Source organism: Maniola jurtina, chromosome 21 (genome assembly GCF_905333055.1).
Source record: "Maniola jurtina chromosome 21, ilManJurt1.1, whole genome shotgun sequence".
Taxonomy (NCBI): Eukaryota; Metazoa; Arthropoda; class Insecta; order Lepidoptera; family Nymphalidae; genus Maniola; species Maniola jurtina.
This window is the reverse complement of record NC_060049.1, coordinates 4,622,233-4,646,161: the sequence shown is the minus strand read 5'-3', so window position 1 is coordinate 4,646,161 and position 23,929 is coordinate 4,622,233. Positions and strand designations below refer to the sequence as shown.

Here is a 23,929-nt window from a genome sequence, read left to right as displayed (position 1 = left end):
AATTAGTTTTATAGTGACACAAGCTTTCGGGGAACTGCCTGACTTAGCAAAAAACTTGATATCCAAGGGTTTGAGGTTCAACTCTGGGCATGTACTTCTGTACGCAAAGACCTGCAAACCGTCGGGAGAGCTAATTGTCAAGAAGTGGCACATGATAGACATGTAGACCTTACTAGCCTGATCTCATATTAATTGGGGTCAGCTGAAGTTGTTCCATTGAAAATCTAGTAGTTCAGTGAAGAGTACAGGGCACCAGAGCATGTGGTAGATCGTCCATGAGGTGGGCAGACCAAGTGAGGGTTGCGATGGACGCCCCCTTACATAACAAAGGAAAGACAGCCATCAGAGGCGAATGGAGACGCATGGTTAAGCGTACCACAGCCACTGCAATGAAGACCACGACCACTCTGTCAAGAGCGTAGTGACAAAAAAGAATAAGAAGTTTTTCTTGGGTCGTAATTGCGTCTATTTGGGCCGTTTTAAGATTTTCAATACAACTGGCATCTACCTTTGTCCGAACACTTTCCCGTCTTCCAGGTCCAGTGCAGATGACAGGCATGCTTCTAGTGTGTTGGATAACTTAGCTAGCATAACTAAGTAGACTTACTTAACTTACTAGTGATAAACTTCACTCAGTAGACTCTAAAGAACATCTAATACCAGCGTCTACTTATGCCTGTTCTAACGTCTGTGCCACTTCCAGTTTAGGAGGCCGAGATCTTTTGGGGATCACTGAGCCAGCGAAATTAGGTAGGCTGAATACTAGTGCCATAACCCTCTTTAAAGACTCTAAAATGTACCACCATAGTCTACTTATACCTGTTCTGCCTGTGCTACTTCTATTTCGAAGGCCCAGATCTTTTGGGGTCACTGAACCAGCGAAAATAGGTAGGCTAAGTACTAGTGCTGAACACCACTAAGGAGACTAAAAAAATATCTATTTATGCCTGTTCTGCCGCCTGCGCCACTTCCAGTTTCACAGGCTGAGACCTTTTGGGGTCACTGAGCCAGCGAAACTAGGTAGGCTATTTAGTTTACTAGTGCTAAACTCTCTAAGTAGGGTCTAAAGAAAATCTACCACCAGCTATTCTTGGTAATTAGATTGAGGCCTCGTGTGAAGCACTGCTTAGGATTCCCCTCTGATTCAATTATTGTTTCACATGTCCCATACGCATGCCCATAATTCTATTTGTTAGGACGTCTTTAAATACTATTCGCTGCTCAGGTGAAAATCGGATTAAGTACAGACGGAATGAGTGGATGGACGATAATTAGTTGAGTTCGGGTTAGACAACTGACAACTTTATAGGTAGTTTAGTTAGGTAAAAACTTGTGACTAGAAAATTTATGGCTTCGTCGACATTGTGTGACTTTACTGTGACTTCTTCACAACGTAGGTAACGTATAATCTAGGTACTTAGATCGAGTTTGATGAAAAAAAATGAAAATGAAAAATCTTTATTTTTCTCTTTACATTGTCTTAAAAGTAAAGAACGATAACCACTGCTTTAGTTAAAAACTGTGGAACAGTTGTTAACGCTCACCTCCAGATATAAGTATTTGTCAGGATAACTCATACATGACAAAATTTGCGGTATGTACTGGTAGTATCAAGTGCCACAGATTCTTTCATTGTTTCTGCTACTTGTCAAGCGTGCACGTTTGTCAAGTAGTAGAAATAATGAAAGAAAGAATGGCCCTCCAAGTTCACAGAAATTTTATACGAGTTAATTATTCCGCTGTTTGCAGGGTTGTCACATAAGAGTATATAATGAACAAAATAAATGCAAAGTGTGCTTGTTTTTTGTTTGTTTCTTTGTTCTTCAATCACGTTATAATAGAGCAACGGATCGAAGTTATATAGTTAGACCTGGAGAGTGATGTAGGCTACTTTTTATTCCGGAAAATCAAAGAGTTCCCGCAGGATTTTTAAAAACCCAGATCGCGTACCTAAACCTAAAACTAAAGTCGCGGGCATCATCTAGAGTTGAACATAAAAGCTTAAAAGTAGGTTAATGAGATCTCGCTCCCATTTCCCATAACCGACTCTTCGATGGCTTACCTACTGAAAGCAACATCCTGCTTCAAACATCCATTTCGAAATATCGATATATCCTATTCCTAATGTACCTATAAAATAAGGATGGCTACACCTTCCAGACTTTGACACACTAAGGTTGAAATCTATAGAGCGCACTTTTGCTTTGCTCAGGCTTAAGTTTCAGTTAAAACGAGACAGATTTATTTCAGCGGCATAACGCTATCTCGTTTTAACACTGTCATACGTCTGAGCAAAGTCAAAGTGCGCTCTATACATCTCAACCTAAGAAAGGATTTTGACACATTCCAACGGGATCCACGCGGATGAAGTCGTGGTAATCAGCTTGTTTACGGATAAATATATGAGGTCGGTATTGTTTTGCACTAAGTAAGTAGGTACTTATACATAAATGAGTACTCATAGTAGGCTATCAATAAATTATGGTTATTAACTATTAATAACTAGTTAATAATAAACTACAAAGTGTTTTTTAAATGAACAATAAACAAGTTTAATAATCATGCGGTTACATTACGGCTAGGTAGATATGTGCAAATGTAAACTCATTTTTAAATAGCGCTATCGTTGCTCTGTTAATTATTATTACTAAGTGATCTGGTAGGTAAAATATTAAAAATTTACTTTCATGGATGTGTGTCTTGTTTGTGCAAAGGAATACTGTATAAAAATCTCATACCTACATAAAAAAAAGCCCTGACTCACTTACTGAGTGACTCAGAAAGTTTGCTTTCAGGTTTCTTTTATAGTGTAGACAAGGAATAAGGCTGAATTTTTCGAAATTAATTCCCTCGGTAGCGAAGCTAAGACCATATCTTTGTGCCTATAATATATAAAGTGGCTCTTAATTCAACGCATAGCCAAATAAAATAAATATTTGCGAATGTCATAGATACTTAAATATAATCAGATAAAGCGATAAGATTTTCGGTCGTCGATGTATTTCAAGCCTAAGCGATGCATTTTTTTTATTTAGGTCGTACACATATGGATTTCCTCAGTGCAGCCAGTAAAAGTTGAGTGGCAGATAAAGCGGCCGTAAAGCCTGCTACAGATGTGCCAACACGTCGGCTACCAACTCGTCTTGACTTGCGCTATTTGAGAGAAATAAGGTGGGTAGTTTATTAGTTATACTTAATTATTTGTGTCCCCAAGGGCGAGGTTTTAATGTGCAGGGCCCCAATTATTATTTTTTGGGCTGGTCCAGCCGGAAAACTCATCTTTTCTTCCAAGACTGAAATACCCATTTCCCCCATTTCGTAATAAATTGATCCTTCCGCAAAGGGGTTAAAAAATTAGTGACTCTTGTAACGACGTATTAAAGTCCAATTTAGCTCGCACAGCGCCACGGCCTGTTTAAACGATTCTCTTTGTATCACGTAAACTTTTATCGTGCGTCATCGTAGGTATATTTCTCAGGTGACCAAAGGTGACTTGTTGGGTAAATACTTAGCTAGTGCAAAACAATATCGACCTCATACATTTATCCGTAAACTAGCTGATTACCACGACTTCAACCGCGTGGATCCCGTTGAAAGTCGAATCCTATCTCAGTGGGCTGGTCTACGTTAAAGAGAGAACCCTCAAGCGAGTCATAGTAACTACCAGGATAGGCTTTTTATGTTATTCAGTCAGTCAGTCAGTGGCGCCACTGTTCAAGTACAATACCCGGCAACTGCCAAGTGAACCCTGTCTAGTTTGAGTAGCCGACTTGTTGGGACAAAGAGATGTAAGTCGGCATGTCTGTCTATGTAGGGGCTTATAAACTTTTAAACTCTGTTCGAGTTTATCTCGTACGGTTCAATGGTTCCTGTTTATTCGGTTAATGACTCTAAATTTAGAGTTGCGTAAACAAACTATAATGATACATTTTAATGAATATCGTCATATTTTGTCGTTTATATTAATTACCTCGGCCCTCGCGTTATCTATTGAAGAGTCTTCATCCGTGTTTATGTACTTAATACATACATAACTTAATTTTAACTTATTTCATATCGCAGACTAAAGAATAGGAACTAAACTAACTACAAAGTTAGTTTTTGGACTTATGATTTTACTACATTAATGGAACTAGTAGGTACCTACCAATAAGGTCGGTATCACATTACTTCTTACAGTTTTTCTGTCATCTTTCAACTGCGTGTTTGCACGCTGTATCGTATTTATAATTTTGTTGTTAATTTTATAAAAATTAGTCACACAAAGGCTGTAAAAGTATCATCATACTAGGTAATTATTGAAACTGTAGTATGATACACAAAAGTACCCAAATATATACAAACAAAACTAACAATAAACCTTTGAATAGCTAGTCAGTGCCTAACAAAAAACAAAGGAAACTTAAAACATGACTGGACTTATTATGATAAGGTTTAATCTTGTACCTAATCAAACATTCCGCCGGCGAAATATCAAAGTATGTACCTACCACAGGTATGTTCGTATCTTAGATTGCAGAAGAACATCAAGTAAATACCTACCCAGATATCTCCTATAGGTAGAATTCTCCTTTTACAAGTAGCTATTTCTATAGTATCTTTTTAACCCCCGACCCAAAAAGAGGGGTTTTATAAGTTTCACGTGTATATCTGCGTATCTGTCTGTGGCATCGTAGCTCCTAAACTAATGAACCGATTTTAATTTAGTTTTTTATTGTTTGAAAGGTGGCTTGATCGAAAGTGTTCTTAGCTATAATCCAAAAAAATCGGTTCAGCCGTTTGAAACTTATCAGCTCTTTTCTAGTTACTGTAACTTTCACTTGTCGGGGGTGTTATAAATTTTTAATTAACACTTGTTAGATTTGTGGTAACCACCATCATTTCAATCTTATCTGGTTTTGGCGTCTTTAAAAATATAAACAGAATAATTATGTTCAATGTCAAAGTGGTGTTAAAAAATAACGGACAAAATATTGATGAGTAAAACAGGATGTCTCTTTATTTATAAACTTTTAAAAATATATAAGTACCTACGAGGAACAAAAGTGGTATGGAGGAAAAAGGCTTCGTTCGGTTGCGCATAAATTTTACTTTGACTTCCTGTAGGCTGTAAAATGTACTATTATAGTTAGCGGAAGTACAGTGACCTCAAAGATGGCACCTTTTGTTTGTAAAGTGGTATAAGTTAAGTTCAGGGATATGTCAGGTGTTATCCCTACCGCATCCGGTGTTTTCGGTTTTAACAAGTTAACACTTTAATAAGGGTTTAGATATGTCGTAGTTAATCCCTGAAGTCCCTGAGTAATAAATAAACATAAAATATAATAAAAAAAAATTATAATACATATATATGTATACATATAGTGTAAAAGTTAGACTTTACACTTTGACATAAGTTTTTCTACACCTTTATTACCAGTTATGTACCAAAGCCAGCATGATCCAAACTTAAAAGTCGCTGATCGATCCTCCCTGTGTTGGAGACGATAGGCAGATAAACTTACAGCTTTTCGAAAATAACGAAGGTGTGGCACGCGCTGGCTCTCTCTCTATAATAGGTATACGTGTAAAATGTTGAAAATGATAATTACTCTAGTTAGTCAAACCTTATCAGTTTCTAGCATAATAAACAAATACGGGCTTAAAAATTTCATTAACATGTACCAAGGGCACTAATGAAGGTTTTGATGCTACGTATTTTATCTATTTCCTTATTTCTTTACACTAACGGTTTCTCTAGATAATAAACTTCACACATTTTTACACTTAGACAATAAATAAGTAATGATGATTAGAAAAACCGGACAAGTGCAAGTCATTCTTTCACAATCAATGTTCTGTAATAAAAACTCGACAGAAGACAGTAATCAAAATCACAAACCCTCCACACACATATCACGTAGTAGGTGGTCCACAGTCCACACTACACGGCGCAGGTAACCCAAGAGCCACGGTAATAATATTATCTATTTACCATTACCGTGCAAGAGCTGGCGCTTAGCAATTTAGAGAGACAATAGCACCAGTGCCATGACCATGTAATGTGTGGGGTCATTTGCACGCTGCATATTTTCTGAACTTGTAAGTGAATGAATATATACTTTTATTGTAAACCACAAAATTAGTACAGAAAAACACATACAAAGCAAAACAAAAATATAGGCGGATACAATTTGGTGGCCTTATCGCTACCTAGCGATCTCTTCCAGGCAACCAAAATGGTGCAAAGGATATCGCAATAGATATTAGAGGTACTTAAATATATTTATTTGTCCATCAGTAAAGTAGGTTATTTTAAATGTTTGTATTTATTAGATGTACCTACCTACAGTAAAATTATAAGAAATTATTACAAAGTTATTTTTGCCTCATAAAACTCTGCGTGTGACATTTCAAAGCGCACTAAATCTAATCTAAACATAACGCGTTACTTTTTTTTTTACTATGTCAACATGTGGTGATGACGAATATAGGTAGGTATGTACAGTCACGGCCCCCTGTGATAATGCTAAAAGGATATATAATTCAATCTATTTTCAAAGGAGATGAATCATGGATCTTCTGACTTTATGCTTGACTGACCCGTAATGAAAGTAACCCCGAAAGATACGATATAAGGTATGTTACGATTGTCTACTTCTTTGACTGATTCCAGACTTAGTTATTGTAAAGTATGGAGGTGTTACCTGTCGTCTCGTTCCTACACGCCACACAGTGCAGAGTGATCAAGGGTCAGAACAACCCTCTCCAGCTGAGCGGACACATGACATATGGTTAGGAAGTGAGACAGACGTGCGTGTGGCGTGTATGGCCGATACTTCAGGAGCAAAGAGTATAATAATATTGCATTTTAGAAATAGGGGTGCTGTCACTTCCCTGTATATTATTATACTCTTCATTTAAGAGATAACACCCCCGACAAGTGAAGGTTACAGTAATAACTAGAAAAGAGCTGATAACTTTCAAACGGCTGAACCGATTTTCTTGGATTATAGCTAAGAACACTCTCGATCAAGTCAGCTTTCAAACAAAAAAAAAACTAAATTAAAATCGGTTCATTCATTAGTTTAGGAGCTACGATGCCACAGGCAGATACACAGATACACACGTCAAACTTATAACACCCCTCTTTTTGAGTCGAGGGTTAAAAAGAAATACGCATACAGTAGGTACAGTTGTAAAAGCTTATTTGCTGCTTTTGTTCAACGTTTTGAGTTCAACCTTGATTTCAACTAAGTACCTAACTACATAGTTACATAATTAATTCACCTTTTGCAATTCGTCGAATTAAAGAATAATCAATATGGGGTCAATGGCCCACCAGTTGACAATTTTTGCGGGTTTTAAGTTAGTTTATCAAATAAATGACTGATATATTTACAGTACATACATAGTTATCAGATAGATTATTGGCTCTAGGGAAGTGAAATGCAAATGCAAGGGTAGGAATTTTCGTTCTGAAAAATCATTATAATGGCAAAATTTGCTAAAATTAATTCTACCTTTTTTGATTATGTAATTTGTTCTACCTATTGACTGTTTTAACAGCTTTGCTAAATGGTAGTATGCAATTCCTAATTGGCGCGGAACCCTTCGTTTGCGAGTCCGACTCGCACTTGACCGATTTTGTTGCTTACAAACTAGAAACTATAAAACGGTCGTTAAATCTAAAACCAAGGTTTTCGCTTTGCAATTTTCCTTATCGAAAACGAAAAGCAATATTCTATGGCAAAAGTCATGCATTATTATTATAATCCATATAAATATTATAAAAAAACCGGCCAAGGGCGAGTCAGACTCGCGCACCGAGTGTTCCGCACTCGGGTATTTCTTCCGACATTTTGCACGATAAATCAAAAACTATTGTGCATAAAAAATCATAAGTATCTGTTCACACGTCAACGCTTTTTTAACGCGTACAGCGTTAATACCCGCCACCGCCGGGTTTTAACGCAACGCTTTCATAACGCTCGTGTGAAGGGCTCAATGTACAGAAGCGATCTTTATACCTTGAAGCATTTTACATGTTTATATATTTTTTCCGATTAACCTTGGCTTGTTGGGCAGACCAGATCACAGTATAGGCAGTGCGTAGGCAGACACTAACTAGATTGGTAAGTAAAAAATCGTGTAAACTAATTAGTTAACACAATAAGGTCTCCTAAATATAATAATCTCGTTATAAGATGTAGGTATACGTAGGTACATGATGAATAACTCGTCTAGAGTACAAGAAGAGAGTGGTCTGCCGAGACTGCGTTTACATTCTAGGCCTAGCACCTTGAGATCCCAACGTTATCGGTTTTTTGGACTATTTGCTCTGTCCCTTGTTTGGTTCTCCTGATATGATACGCGTCGGGGTTATTATAATTATGACGATGATAATAACTTGTGGTTACAAATGATTATTATGGAACCAATCTTAGGAGAAGAGAAAATCGTAATTAACTTAAACTCATTTACATAGCAATTAGCACAATAATTTAAGACTGTTTATGAGGATTCGGGTAGCAACTGGGCAGAGCTAATTTGTGTTAAAAAGCCAACCTTGAATTCCAATGAAATAATATCGAGTATATCCGATAAACTGTTTGTTATTGTTCAGTGGCCCCGGTTATTTTTTCTAACTCTCACGTCATCAGCAGCTCTATTCTCTTGTTAGAGGCTAGCATTCAACACTGACGTAGACTTAGCACACACTGCGACTAAACGCGTGCGTTTAATCGCAGTCCTCGCCTGCGGCTCGGGCTTACTAATGTCAGCTCGTTTGTAATAACCTACTTACCGCCCTCGTATCACAATGTACGTATCAAAATTTTTGTGTCACATCACATCTTCACAAACTAATTCCTTGTTTTCATTGGTATAGAATTCATATCGCTGTTTGTTTTATAATGGTGTTAAGTATATCAATCAAACCATTTCACTGAAACAAATATAAAGAAGGTATAAGTATTAGCTATACGTAACAGTTGAAGAAATAAAATAGCAAATAATTATTTGATTTGCTTAATTTATCGATCTCTATGTAGGTATGTACCTAATGGCTTAATTGACTTGTAAGGTATTGCATTACATACATGCTTATAATGCAAGGTCTGTTACTTTCAATCTCTTATGTAGGTAGGTGCAGTAGAAATCAGGGCCAACCATCAAAGCTGTGAAATGTAGATTATGGTGAAATCTGAGCCAGCGAGTGCTAGACTTACGATATTTTATAAAAGCTGAAAATCTCTCAGCGTATTTTCCCCAACACAGGGACTATGAAACTTTTTAACTCTACTTAGGTTGTGATCTATAGAGCGCCCTTTGACTTCGCTCAGACTTAAAACACTGTTAAAACGAGACAGCGTTATACCGATGGCATAAATCTGTCTCGTTTTAACTGAAATTTAAGTCTATGCAAAGTCAGAGTGTGCTCTATAGATTTCAACCTAAGTGTCTGCCTACGTGATTTCTTTCTAATACTATTCCGAAGTAAATATAAAAAAAAATTGACTTTATATTTTGAAGTAAGATTTTTTTACATCTTTGTTACCTGTAACCTGTACCTACCCAAATCCACCAATGACGCAAACTTCATAGTTGCTGATCGTTTCCCGTGTTGGTAGTTGGGACAGTACGCAGATAAACTTTTAGCTTTAAAGCCGAATTTACATTACGAATTTAGTGGCATGAAATTAGTCTCATGACATAATAAAAATAATTTCGTAATTCCGTTTTATAAAATAACGAAGGTTTGGCACTTGCTGGCTCTCTCTAGTATAGGTATGTATAATAAATAAATAATAATCAATCTGTAGAAATAGAAGTTAATCTAAAATAACGATGTACTGCTTATTCAATGATCTGTGGATGGTACTTACCTAACATCGTTATTTTAGATTGGCTTCTATCTCTAATTTATTATTGAATTTGCGATTGCTTTATACCTACCCCTGCTAGCTTTTTCACGGTATTTCAACCGCAAAGATATATTTTGCACACACTTTTGTACTAAACAATATAATAATATGTATTATCTACTGTGATGTGGGTATTTAAAACCCGACCCTTGTAAGTTTCAATGTTCTTAGTTAGTCAGTTTATAGATTTCTTATCTCAAACTTGTTTTGTCTACAAAGAAAGCATAGTCAGACATACAGGCGTCATATCAACTCAGTTGTTCGTGCTCAGAATATCTTGTCAGCTAAACATTAGTGGGAAAGGAAATCTCAAGTGCTAACTGGCTACCTGCTTATATCGTCTGCATAACATTGTATTATGGCCTGCACAGATGACGGACAGTCCTCGGAGTAGGTACTTTTATGTCCGTCAAAATAGATCGCTTACAGGGTACTGTTAGTCCCTCGTGTGAGTTATTTGGTGCAATTGCATGGACATTTTAGGGATCCCGTACGTATCCCACGTACGTACGTAACTCACCATGGGATTTAAAACTTGAAGCCACGCGGACAAAGTCGCGGGTATGATATAGTAGGCAAATAAAACAAAAAAAAAATACCTAGGTAGTATAAGGTACCCAAAGCTTTTTAATTAAAGGTCTTATTATTCGGTTTGCGACAGTCAAAACATTCTTCGGACGTAACTCGAATACTTTTTAACTTATTATTAGCTTCTCAATGCCACTGAATGGGTACAAAGGCACAATAAACACATGTAAAGTATTGCACACAACCATTCGCAAAGTAATCGCACATTGCTACGCCGCACGCGCCGCAGATAACGAATTATTTTGCTGTATTTATTGTGATGCAGTTCTGTCAACTACACTATAGCCTAGGGTTTGTTCCCGGGAATTCTCGTCCCGGGAATTCCCGGGAAATCGGTCGGTCTCGTACCCGGGAAATTCAGCTCGAGAAAAGTCGAGACATCGAGAAGTTTAAATAAACATTTTTACGCTTAGCTTTCTTTGTAAATGCGAGGCGGCAGCGGCATCCTTTGACAGCACGGCTCGTGTCTGTCGGTATCCTTTGTTTTTGCCGACAAACGCAAGCACGACGCGGCCCCAGTTGTATTTTGTTCATTCGTGTTTCAACTCCCGCCGTGTTCGGATCGGTCGGATCATAAACCCAGCATAGTGAGTGTATTTACTATTTAGTGACGCACGAGTAATAGAATCGCAGAACAAACAGGTAAGTATTGTTATTATTTATTTAAATAGTTCAAGTGTTTGTTTTGTTTTGTAAGTACTTTTGTATTACCAAAATAATATTTTTGTTTAAAATGAATAGGTATGTTAAACAAATAAAACTTTTGTTTTTAATCAAATAAGAGAATTGTTAGTGCATAAATATTTACCGATTTCATTAATTGCATTTGTATTGCAGATGTTGTAATAATCCCACAAAAGCCTAAAGTTCTAAACTAAACACATAATATTAAGACGTTGTTTTATGGCAATTTATCTACTACAAATAACACAAAACGTATCCAACCAATCCTACCAAACGTAGTATACAAAAGGACACAGCTATTTTTTCATCATCATCATCAGGCTAACCTAACCACATCAACCCCCTGCTGGGCATAGGCCTCCCCACTGTTGCGTCAGCTATTTTGTAGGTACTAAACTAAAATACTTACTAATTCTTGAACTGTTTGTTATAGATTTTACAACTAATGAACCAAAATGGAAACTTCCAAAGTTTGGAAATATTTCAAGAAAAATAAGGACGCCTCAAATGCGCAATGTCTAAAATGTCCTAAAACCATAGCCTGTAAAGGATCAAACACAAGCGGACTAGTGAGGCATTTAGCTCATGTACACAAAATTGATGTAAGATCCACCGAGGTTCAAATGGACACAGAAGAAGCATCTACCAGTTCGTCTAGTTCCGGGGTGACGGCACCAAAAAAATTAAGAAGTGATTTTGAAACTATGCACGTACAGCAAACACTGAAATTTGACGTTCAACCCAGAAAATCGTTAGGTGAAATTTTAGCTACACTTTCAGCCCAAGATGGTTTTACTATAAGAGGCATTACTAAAAGTGAATTTATCCGTGAATCACTTGCTGCCAAGGGGTATAAACTTCCAAAGACCCAAACCGAAGTTATGAACCTAATATTGAAGTTTTATGATGAAAAGGAGAAAGAGATGATAAAAGAGCTTTCTCAGCTTTGCACATCAGGAAACCGGCTAAGTGTGACAATTGACGAGTGGACGAGCATACGAAACAGACGATATTTTAGCGTCTGTGTTCATACAGCAGAGGCAAAAGATTACAATTTGGGGCTAGTTTACATACCCGGAAAATGCGGTGCCGCAGAGGTTAGAGAAATAGTAGAGGAGCGAGTAGAGGAGCGGAGGAGAGGAGAAGAAGTATGATTGTTTTTAGTTAGCAATTTTGTTTTGAGCTGATTTTTTATTGAGAACTTGTTTTTTTTGTTAAAAATTATGTTGATTTTTTTCATGTAAAATAAACACAGTTAAATTAAAGACTCTTTTTATTAATTAAACAAAAATTTAGACGTATTTTATTTTTTCTCGACAACCCGAGAAGACCCGAGAAATCAGGCTCGAGAAGTCTCGACACCCGAGAACTAAAAAACCTCGAGAAATCGGAAACCCTACTATAGCCGCAACTTACTTAACTACACTTTCACAGTTGACTCACAGTCCAAATGCAGACCGTCTTTAGACACCTTTAGTCTTGCAAAACCACAACAACACATCTCAACAAATACATCTCAACAAATCGGTTACTGCTAATAGAAACCTAAGATAAATCGGACATCTTGCAACTAAATGTTGTGACGTCCTCATGATTTCGTAATAATTAAAATTAAATGCTTGCGTTTAATACGATAAGCTTTCAGCGTTCAAACGTGTGCGAAGCTGCACTTCCATAATTATAAAGATATCAAAAATTCTTTGCCTGCAGCTTCACCTGCTATGGAATGCCTCTGTATGCCTATTAACTCATTTGTAAGGTCTCTGCGTGTGGTTAATAAAATGTTTATGTATGCAGTATGCCTGCAGGCTGCGGCGACGTGGACATAATGTGTGACCATCTTAACAATCCGGTCAAAAGCCTTGAGCACAAAACACACAGCCGATGCAATTGCAAACATGTTATAATATAGGATCTCGTTCTATTATAGAGTCTGGTCTTAATGTGTGTGCCTTCTTATGTCATTTGTAAGGTCCTAGCACTCTCTTAGTGCCTAGAGATGCTGTAGGTAAAAATATTTAAATTTTTAACCCCCGACACAAAAAGAGGGGTGTTATAAGTTTGACGTGTGTATCTGTCTGTGGCATCGTAGCAACAAACTAATGAACCAATTTTAATTTAGTTTTTTTTGTTTGAAAGGTGGTTTGATCGACAGTGTTCTTAGCTATAATCCAAGAAAATCGGTTCAGCCGTTTGAAAGTTATCAGCTCTTTTCTAGTTACTGTAACCTTCACTTGTCGGGGGTGTTATAAATTTTTAATTTACACTTGTCTATTCAAGGTTGTCGTCCAAGTATTAGAGATTCTGTATGCATGTCAAGCCGGAACCTAGATTGACCTCTGCTCAGTATGTAGGTACATAGGTAACGGTGCGTAAAGAGATATGAAGCTATATTGGTAAATATTTGATTAAACCGGATGAGCTCGCGTTGTTTATAATCCGGGTACCTTGTCAGGCTGATGACGTCAATTGTTGTTAGTTTATTTTTATTTTACTTGTTATTTATGTAATGCCACTTGTATAATTATTTTAGACTGTCTTGATGCATATCATGTCATGTATTTTTTGTTACTTAATTATTTTATAAAAGTAGATATTTTTGCTGTGTAAATAATTTAGCGGTCACAGCTTCTAGTGAATTAAAATGTGAGAAAACATTCGTGCTTGAGAGTTCTCCATAATGTTCTCAAAGGTGAAGTCTGCACTCAGCAAGCGTGGTTGATGATAACCTAAACGAATGAATGATACTTATATGAAGTAGGCGATTGACAATGACGATGAAATAAATGATCGGGATGACTATTATAGAACTATTTAGAAAATTGGCACATTTTTATCGACCAATCTCCTATGTGCCTCCCTCAAGCTACTCGACACGGGCGAAGTGCATTGTGCTGGGCTGGCACTATAAAAAGCCACCAAATAAGAAAAGAAGAAGAAGAAACTGTGAAAACAAGTGTAAACTAAAAAATTACACCCCCGACCAGTGAAGGTTACAGTAACTAGAAAAGAGCTGATAACTTTCAAACGGCTGAACCGATTTTCTTGGATTATAGCTAAGCACACTCTCGATCAAGCCACGTTTCAAACAAAAAAAAGTAAATTAAAATCGGTTCATTAGTTTAGGAGCTACGATGCCACAGACAGATACACAGATACACACGTCAAACTTATAGCACCCCTCTTTTTGGGTAGGGGGTTAAAAAGGGTTGAGTTGTAGTAAAAATAAGATTTCGATAGAAGCGGTTCGATACGGTTTACCATTCATACCTATGCATAGTACATAATTAGATTTCACCAGAGCATTCGTATTCTAGTGTTTGCGTTTGCCATTCAAAAGTTTTAGCGGAAAATCGTGACGTACCGTCAGCCGTTATATATTTTATCACCCGTTCAAGACTTTGTTGATAATTATTACTTTGTCTTTACTGCCACTATGATAGTCAACTTTATATTTAGGCCACTGGATTAACCCAAAACTACGTAAAAACCGCTCTTAAATTGCTGTTGATTTAGTTTTATCATAGTACCATTATCATTTTTATTAGTCTTTTTCTAGGGCATTGGTCATAAAATTCAGATGATAAATTTGGTTCAACTGATTAATATTGACCTTTACAAGTATAGAATAGATTACTACGGCCTACGCAGGTACGAGTACATATTTAGTCGACATAAGCCCGATTAATTAGTAAGTATAGCCATAATAACAATCTATACTTCATAGTGGAAATCACTCACGATAGACGACTAAAATATTGACCAGATTTTCAGTTTTTCAGATAATGATTTTAACGATGGTTAGTGGTGATAAAGTAAATGGTATTCTGTTAAACTAATATACTAAATTCAGGTTTAACTAGTTAAAAACAAAACTCATAACTTTTTTTGACATTTGTCCACTTCTTTATCAGTCTTTGCTCTACTGTAAAGGACTGGTCAAAAAATTTTTAGGCAAAGGTCTAAGTTTCGTCTTTGTCTTAAATTCTTAATGTCAAGTCTCTAGTTACGTTATATTGCCACTATACCTTCATAATATGATTATTATCAGCAATTAAATTATCTTAGCAAATGTCAAATTAAATATTTTTGATAATTGTAGCTTTTTGTATCACTCTTAATTGATTAATTATACGTTTTTGTGTAATTACGAGGCACGCAGTTCCAGTCCGCTGCATAAGTTTAGTATTTCAAGTACCTACTTCATTTGTACTAACTTATTTGATTTAAGTATAGATATGACCAAAGTATCACGTGTTTCTATGATCTGTAGGTGCAAGGCCTTGAAATGAAATTACGGTACAAGTATACGTAGATACATATCGTACAAATTACTACTTTTACAATTCCGACCATCAAAAGGAGTACAATTGTACCTACTTTGAATAAATGATTTTGACTCTTACTTTTACTGTTAGGGATATTCGGGTGTTTGTAGACGCCTTCGGCTTCAATTAGGGTTTCCGATTTCTCGAGGTTTTTTAGTTCTCGGGTGTCGAGACTTCTCGAGCCTGATTTCTCGGGTCTTCTCGGGTTGTCGAGAAAAAATAAAATACGTCTAAATTTTTGTTTAATTAATAAAAAGAGTCTTTAATTTAACTGTGTTTATTTTACATGAAAAAAATCAACATAATTTTTAACAAAAAAAACAAGTTCTCAATAAAAAATCAGCTCAAAACAAAATTGCTAACTAAAAACAATCATACTTCTTCTCCTCTCCTCCGCTCCTCTACTCGCTCCTCTACTATTTCTCTAACCTCTGCGGCACCGCATTTTCCGGGTATGTAAACTAGCCCCAAATTGTAATCTTTTGCCTCTGCTGTATGAACACAGACGCTAAAATATCGTCTGTTTCGTATGCTCGTCCACTCGTCAATTGTCACACTTAGCCGGTTTCCTGATGTGCAAAGCTGAGAAAGCTCTTTTATCATCTCTTTCTCCTTTTCATCATAAAACTTCAATATTAGGTTCATAACTTCGGTTTGGGTCTTTGGAAGTTTATACCCCTTGGCAGCAAGTGATTCACGGATAAATTCACTTTTAGTAATGCCTCTTATAGTAAAACCATCTTGGGCTGAAAGTGTAGCTAAAATTTCACCTAACGATTTTCTGGGTTGAACGTCAAATTTCAGTGTTTGCTGTACGTGCATAGTTTCAAAATCACTTCTTAATTTTTTTGGTGCCGTCACCCCGGAACTAGACGAACTGGTAGATGCTTCTTCTGTGTCCATTTGAACCTCGGTGGATCTTACATCAATTTTGTGTACATGAGCTAAATGCCTCACTAGTCCGCTTGTGTTTGATCCTTTACAGGCTATGGTTTTAGGACATTTTAGACATTGCGCATTTGAGGCGTCCTTATTTTTCTTGAAATATTTCCAAACTTTGGAAGTTTCCATTTTGGTTCATTAGTTGTAAAATCTATAACAAACAGTTCAAGAATTAGTAAGTATTTTAGTTTAGTACCTACAAAATAGCTGACGCAACAGTGGGGAGGCCTATGCCCAGCAGGGGGTTGATGTGGTTAGGTTAGCCTGATGATGATGATGAAAAAATAGCTGTGTCCTTTTGTATACTACGTTTGGTAGGATTGGTTGGATACGTTTTGTGTTATTTGTAGTAGATAAATTGCCATAAAACAACGTCTTAATATTATGTGTTTAGTTTAGAACTTTAGGCTTTTGTGGGATTATTACAACATCTGCAATACAAATGCAATTAATGAAATCGGTAAATATTTATGCACTAACAATTCTCTTATTTGATTAAAAACAAAAGTTTTATTTGTTTAACATACCTATTCATTTTAAACAAAAATATTATTTTGGTAATACAAAAGTACTTACAAAACAAAACAAACACTTGAACTATTTAAATAAATAATAACAATACTTACCTGTTTGTTCTGCGATTCTATTACTCGTGCGTCACTAAATAGTAAATACACTCACTATGCTGGGTTTATGATCCGACCGATCCGAACACGGCGGGAGTTGAAACACGAATGAACAAAATACAACTGGGGCCGCGTCGTGCTTGCGTTTGTCGGCAAAAACAAAGGATACCGACAGACACGAGCCGTGCTGTCAAAGGATGCCGCTGCCGCCTCGCATTTACAAAGAAAGCTAAGCGTAAAAATGTTTATTTAAACTTCTCGATGTCTCGACTTTTCTCGAGCTGAATTTCCCGGGTACGAGACCGACCGATTTCCCGGGAATTCCCGGGACGAGAATTCCCGGGAACAAACCCTAGCTTCAATCGATCTGGGAAGACTCACCGACCATATTTTTTACCGAGTTTACCAGGATATATTTATATATTTATAAAATGCGGAGCACTTTAACACACGTTCTTTTTAATCCACTTCAAAACACAGAGAGAGACAGAGAGAGAGAACGATACATTATTGATTACCATAATATAGACAAAGATTATGATTAGGTAGGTTAAATGTTTAGGAATGTAAAATACTAAACAATTACCTCTGATGTAAAAATAGATGCTTCTACTTACAAAGATGTATGTATGAAATTCGTAAGTTTTAGGTATGGGTTTTATTTAAAAGGGACCACAGAAAAGAAGAACCATCATCTCCAAATCATCAAAGTTAACAATAATAATTACAGACTCGCTAACCTAATCGATTTACAAAAAACATCCTCTGTTTCTAGCTTTCAAGTGAAACTCACAAATAACTGTGTTTAAAAAGTCTTCCTGTACCTCCGTCTCTTACCACCTATCCATCACATACAATTCTTCTTATTTTAATCAACCGTACTAGCACCATTTAGACAAAAAATTGCTTAAACATTTACCTAAAGTAATTTGGCAATCCGGAGTATCTGAGTTTTTGGCTAGCTACACCACTCGCTCGCAACTCTTGATTAGAAACTAAAAGCCGACAGTGCATTTAACTGTCACCTAGCTACTGTGCCACTATAAAACTAACTTTCAAGCTGTTCGTAAATTACAATGTCTCACGCAAGACCGTCTTTTGTGGAAATTCTTGCATGAGACCTACGAGACAGGTTTATGCCATCTATGAGTTGAAAACATAGATATGTGTTGAAAACATTGAAACGAACAGAATTAGGGCTTGAACTCCAAAATTCTGGTTTTGGCGTAACTCCGGAGCTTCGAAAGAGTACAGATTCGTTTGTAAAACCGGAGATATCGTGAATATAATCGGAGTTTCGATTTTCATATTTTTAGAAAAAAGTCGAGCCTTTTCAGCGTTCACATGTAAAGTACAGAGTCTTCATAAATTGTACCTACATACGAAATAGGATAAAACTTATCTAATTTTATCCATGGAAAACATAATTAAAAAAATCTTAAGGAAAAATTTTACTAATTAATTTTACCAGGCTGTAAAATAAAGCTTCCTCTTCATTTTTCAAATTGATTTGTTTCCTTTCATGACTTGAACATTTATTAAAGCGCAAGAAATATTCAAATCAAACGCAATATTTTCATATTAAAAAAATTAATGAAGCTCGAAACTCCGGAACTCCGGACTTGGAACGCTCAGCATCAAACCCGATTCCGGAGCTAAAAATAGTACGATTTTCAAGCCCTACTGAGGTGTGTAGCTCGCCTCTAATATGCGATCACCTTTAGAACAGATTACAAACTTTCAAACACTTGTGTATTGTCGGTTGGGTTTGGGTGATTACTTTTAATGGTTTTATTATTTATTAATAGTTTCATCAATTAAGATTTGGCAAATAAGAAACATCTCGATCGAGACTGTGATTGTGATGCGAACTTTGGTCTTCGAGTTTTTTTGTTTTCCGATCATAATAACTTATCTATCAGATTCTGAGACTTCAGAATTTAAAGATATTTATTTCATGTAGCCATAGACCTATAACCGTTAACCCGTTGCGGGATAGCGCGGGTGAAGTGCCTCATACCCCGATTGCCATCTTGACCTGTCGCGTACTATACGTATTCTGATTGTAGTAGACCGATATTGACATAATCTACTCTAGTCACGTTCTCGTAGTTCCTAGAGAACCTGATAGTTAAGGAAAGCTGGTTAAACCAGTTGGAACAAGTTACCTAGACGTAGAGTGCTGTTTTCTGTTTGTTGGTAAACTAAAACAATGTCGTGCACAGTCACCAATCTAGGATTGTAATCGAGTTACTTCAGGCAGAACTAGAATGAGAGAACTCTCGGTTTGATCCTGAATCGATGATATGTCAAATATTAGGCTATGGTGACGTGAAATTATAGAAAAATAAGGGTATAATAGGGCGTCGAATGTACTAACTAACATTTGACCAGCTTCGCTGTGTTGGCGTTTGCTGGCGCGCGTGCGGTGCCTTTTTGGAGCGTTTTTTTTTTTGTTAAAAGTGGCTCGTTTTTGTGTTTTACTGGTGTTTTTTGGTGGTGGAACTGACTGGGAAGCGCTCTAAAGGGGCGCGGCGCGTGTGTTAGCAAGTGCCGGCACAGACGAAGTCCATACTTATATAGTTTCCCTAACTTGTAATTATTAACTACAAACTTGACATTGGCTAATCTGTGTAAAGCCAGACGAGAAAAAAAAAACATTTGACCACCATTTGACGCCTGCCTGTGACGTCGACGCCCTGACATTTTGTTACAAGTTCCTTATCTGTCGTGAACTGTACTTCATGTCTTCCTGCCTTCCACTTTGTCTTTATGGAAACATACAACATACTTAATAGGGAAAGAGGGAGGGATGGTTTCTTGGTGTCGCGCGAGGTGTTACAAGTTTTTATACTGCTAAGAGGAATTTACATTACGAAATTAGGACATAAATTTCATTATCAACTGCACGTGTAAATGTTTAATTTCGTAATGCATACATTACGAAATTAGATGCATGCAATTTTGTGCCACTAATTTCGTAATTTGAATTCCGCTTTACTAATTTCGTGCCAGATTTGTCGCCTATCTTCTGCATGACGCTTGTAAGAGCAATCGCCGAGTTTCTTGCTGGTTCTTCTTGGTAGGAAAGGCATTCCAAACCAGTGGTAATTTGACGATCCAAAAGTACCTACTTGTAAAAGTTTACCTAATTGAATAAAAAAAAATTATTTGTTTATTTATTTATTTATGATTGAATTTCTTATTTTGGTCTGCGAGTTCGGTGAACCCTTTTTTGTGACCAGTCTTATCTAGGCGGTCTAATATCATTCATTCCACATGAGTCCCCTTATTATTTTAAAAATATAACTGCCAAGCGATTTAGAGTGCCAGTACAATGTCGTGTAGAAACCGATGTTAATAAAAGTGCCATACCATTTCCAAGTTAACCCAGTTCTATCTTAAACTACATCTTCACTTACCACCAGATGAGATCGCAGTCAAGGGCTAACTGTGGTGTAAGATAGTCTACGAGTAAACCTTAAACTAAATACATAGGCTGCACTAAAAGTATCGGGAATGGAATATTTCCACTGTCCCTGTCATATTAAAATCTTTTTAATTGAAAACTCCTTGGTTTTAAAAATCGAATACCATTTATTTATTTAAAAAAAGATTCTCGGTCTTTTCACAATGTCTTGACAAACTTGTTTAGTCGTTGAGAAAATGGAATTGACGCGAGAAAATTCTAGAGCGATGATTTATTATGACTTTCGAAGTGGTTTAACACAAAAACGGTGTGTTGACCGGATGATTTCTGTACTTATTTGGTGATGAAGCCCCATCCAAAACCACAATTTATCGCTGGTTTGCTGAATGTCAACGTGGACGTGTCAAGCTCAGTGATGATCCCCGTCAAGGTCGTCCAAAAACTGCAGTCACCCAAGAAAACGTTGATGCTGTGCGTAAGCTGATTGAGGAAGATCGACATGTGACATACCGCGAGATTCAGGCAACTTTAGACATTGGCATGAGTCAAATACAAATAATCTTGCATGAACAGTTAGGTGTAAAAAAGTTGTTTTCCCGATGGATACCGCATTTGCTCTGTGAAGAGCAAAAAGCGGCTCGCGTTACTTGGTGCGTCAGAACTCTCGAAAGATTCCACGCAGGATCCTCAAATGCTGTGTACAACATCGTATTAGGTGACGAATCCTGGATATACGCGTACGAACCCGAAACAAAAAACCAGTTACGAGTTTGGGTGTTCGAAAATGAGTTAAAGCCAACAAAAATTGTTCGTTCACGAAGTGTTGCAAAAAAAATGGTGGCCACGTTTGTCTCCAAAACCGGCCATGTTGCGACTATTCCTCTTGAGGGACAAAGAACGGTTAATGCAGAATGGTATGCTAGCATTTGTTTGCCACAGGTCGTTTCTGAACTCCGTAAAGAGAACTGCAACCGCCGCATCATCCTCCATCACGACAATGCGAGTTCTCACACCGCGCACAGAACAAAAGAGTTTTTAGAGCAAGAAAACATAGAATTATTAGACCATCCGCCGTACAGCTCCGACCTAAGCCTTAATGATTTCTGTACTATCCCTAAAATAAAGAATACATTGCGTGGTCAGAGATTTTCATCACCTGAAGAAGCTGTGGACGCCTACAAAACGGCCATTTTGAAGACCCCAACTTCCGAATGGAATGGTTGCTTCAATATTGGTTCCATCGTATGGAAAAATGTGTCAAATTTCGCGGAGAATACTTCGAAAAGCAATAAATACATTTTTAAATAGTAATGTTGTGTCACTTCCTTGATTCCCGAAATTTTCAGTGCCGCCCTCGTAGACGTGTTTCCTTGCAATACTCCCCGCGCACCCCCGCACACCTCATGGCGACCCTGCCTAAGCGAACTCGGCGCCTGGCCGTCGCCGGGTGTCGAATGACGGGCGAATTATGCTGAGGAGGCGGATTCCTGTGTGCCTCCGCGCATCGAGTTAGAACGTTTATAATTAAAAGGAATAAGTAATACTTAAGCCGTGTAGTTAGCCGAGTATTTGTGAACTAAAAATGGGTACTAAATGCCAAGTCAACATGGTGCAACGTTAGCTTCGTGAAGACGCCTTCAGGAGAATTCGGATGAGGTTATCCGGCCGCGCGCGTGACACCCAGGATAAGCAAGACCCATCCCCAGCCTGATGACCATTCCAGCGGGACAGCTCAAGCAAAGAACGAAGACGGTTCGTAATAATTGCGCGGAAGCCCTTAATTAAATTAATATCAAGTAGGTAAAATGTTGTTATTAGGTTATAATAAATAAATGACAGAAGAATTATGTACTATATTTCATAAGTTAGAAGATGTTAGAATTACATTAAGAAAGTTAGGCCCCCGCAATAGAAAAAAATATCCCGACAGGGTAAAGATATTATTTGAAAAAGCTCATGAACTTAAGGAATATTTTAAATTAATTTTTGAATTGAATTTGCAAGAGAAAAGCTTAAGAGTTGAATTTACAGATTATATTTTAGATAGTTTAGTAGATAAGGTAGAACAATCATATGATAAGATAAAAGGTTATTGTAGATTTTTAAGTGTATCCCAGCAAACATTAAACATGGAAACGTTCGATTTAAAGACCGCGGCAAATTTGGTCCCTGTTATAAGGGATTATAAATAATATCCCTGGTAAGGAAGAAACGGTTGAAAAAAATATTTCTAATATAGAACTATACAACAGTGTCCTCAAAGATGCAGCTAGCAAGAAATTATTAGACACACACAACACAACAAAAGAAGCTAACTTCTTTTGTTGTGAAAACAAGGTTAACAAAGTCGGCTAAACTAAAACTGAAAAATGAGTATAATAACTGCGAAGACTTAATAAAAGACATTAAATCATTCTTACTAACTAAAAAATCGCCGAATTCCTTGTTAGCTCAACTGAATGCTTTATCACAAAATGAGTTGTCTATCGCAGACTATGCGTCAAAAATAGAAGAACTTATGGTAGATCTTACTATTTCGCAAGCAGGTACGAACGAAAAAGCTTACGAAATATTAGGTCCGATAAATGAGAAAATGGCCATAAAAACATTCGCGGATGGTCTACGAAATAGACGGTTAAGCACGATAATTACAGCACGGAATTACGACGAGCTCAAGGACGCGGCGCGTGCTGCACAGGACGAGGAGCTGGCCCAACCATCTACTTCCAACTCGGTGTTAAACATGGTAAGTACTAGAGGTAGACCCTTTATTCGAGGTCGGGGTAGTTACAACTACAGAGGTAATAGAGGGAAACCTAACCAAAATTTGAATTATAACCACCCCAATGCCAGATTTTACCGAAATAATAATTTCCGCGGGAGACAGCCACGTGGAACTGCCACGCAATCGAGTCGCAGTCGAGGTCGAGTAACTCATAATAGGGGATATTATCGTGGTAACGTACATTTCGCACAGCAAGAGACTCAAGAGAGAGAAAATTCGGAAGGCCAAAATTACACAAATCAAAATCAGTTTTTTCGGGCCTAAAGATTACATTCTAACGTGCGATATAAGGAACGCTAAATACATTTTTTTAAACGTAAATGAAACAAGATGCTCATGGTTACTCGACACCGGCGCGTCATTATCAGTAGTTCGCACATCGTGCCTACCAAACAAAATACCTATTTATGAAGACAAAATTGTAATACATGGCATCGGAGGGAAAATCTATTCAAATGGTTACGTTTTTCTCACTATTAAAACATCCGACGGCATATCCTTTCGTCATAAATTTTACATTTTTGAAAAATTGCCTTGCAAGTCTGACGGAATTTTGGGTCAAGATTTCTTTAATAAATTTAATACAATAAATTATGACTTGAAAAATTCAATATTAACCTTGCATGGTTCTGAAAATAAAT

At 37.1% G+C, this 23,929-nt stretch overlaps 1 protein-coding gene and 1 long non-coding RNA gene across 5 annotated transcripts in view; one reads left to right on the top strand and one right to left on the bottom strand.

Annotated features, from left to right (window-relative positions):
• Positions 1-23,929, top strand: part of LOC123876287 (protein goliath) — a 97,348-nt gene that overhangs the window by 3,650 nt on the left and 69,769 nt on the right. Inside the window, exon 2 of one of the 4 annotated variants that reach the window (XM_045922494.1) lies at positions 3,036-3,171. The exons of the other annotated variants lie outside the window; for them this stretch is intronic. The gene's annotated coding sequence lies outside the window, so the exon portion shown is untranslated. The remainder of the gene's footprint in view (positions 1-3,035; positions 3,172-23,929) is intronic. 4 annotated transcript variants of the gene reach the window in all.
• On the bottom strand, positions 1,468-9,425 carry LOC123876291. The gene is made up of 4 exons (XR_006798305.1): positions 9,206-9,425; positions 5,142-5,147; positions 3,422-3,425; positions 1,468-1,479 (listed from the first exon to the last, which is right to left on the bottom strand). It is a non-coding gene; the product is annotated as an uncharacterized LOC123876291 (long non-coding RNA).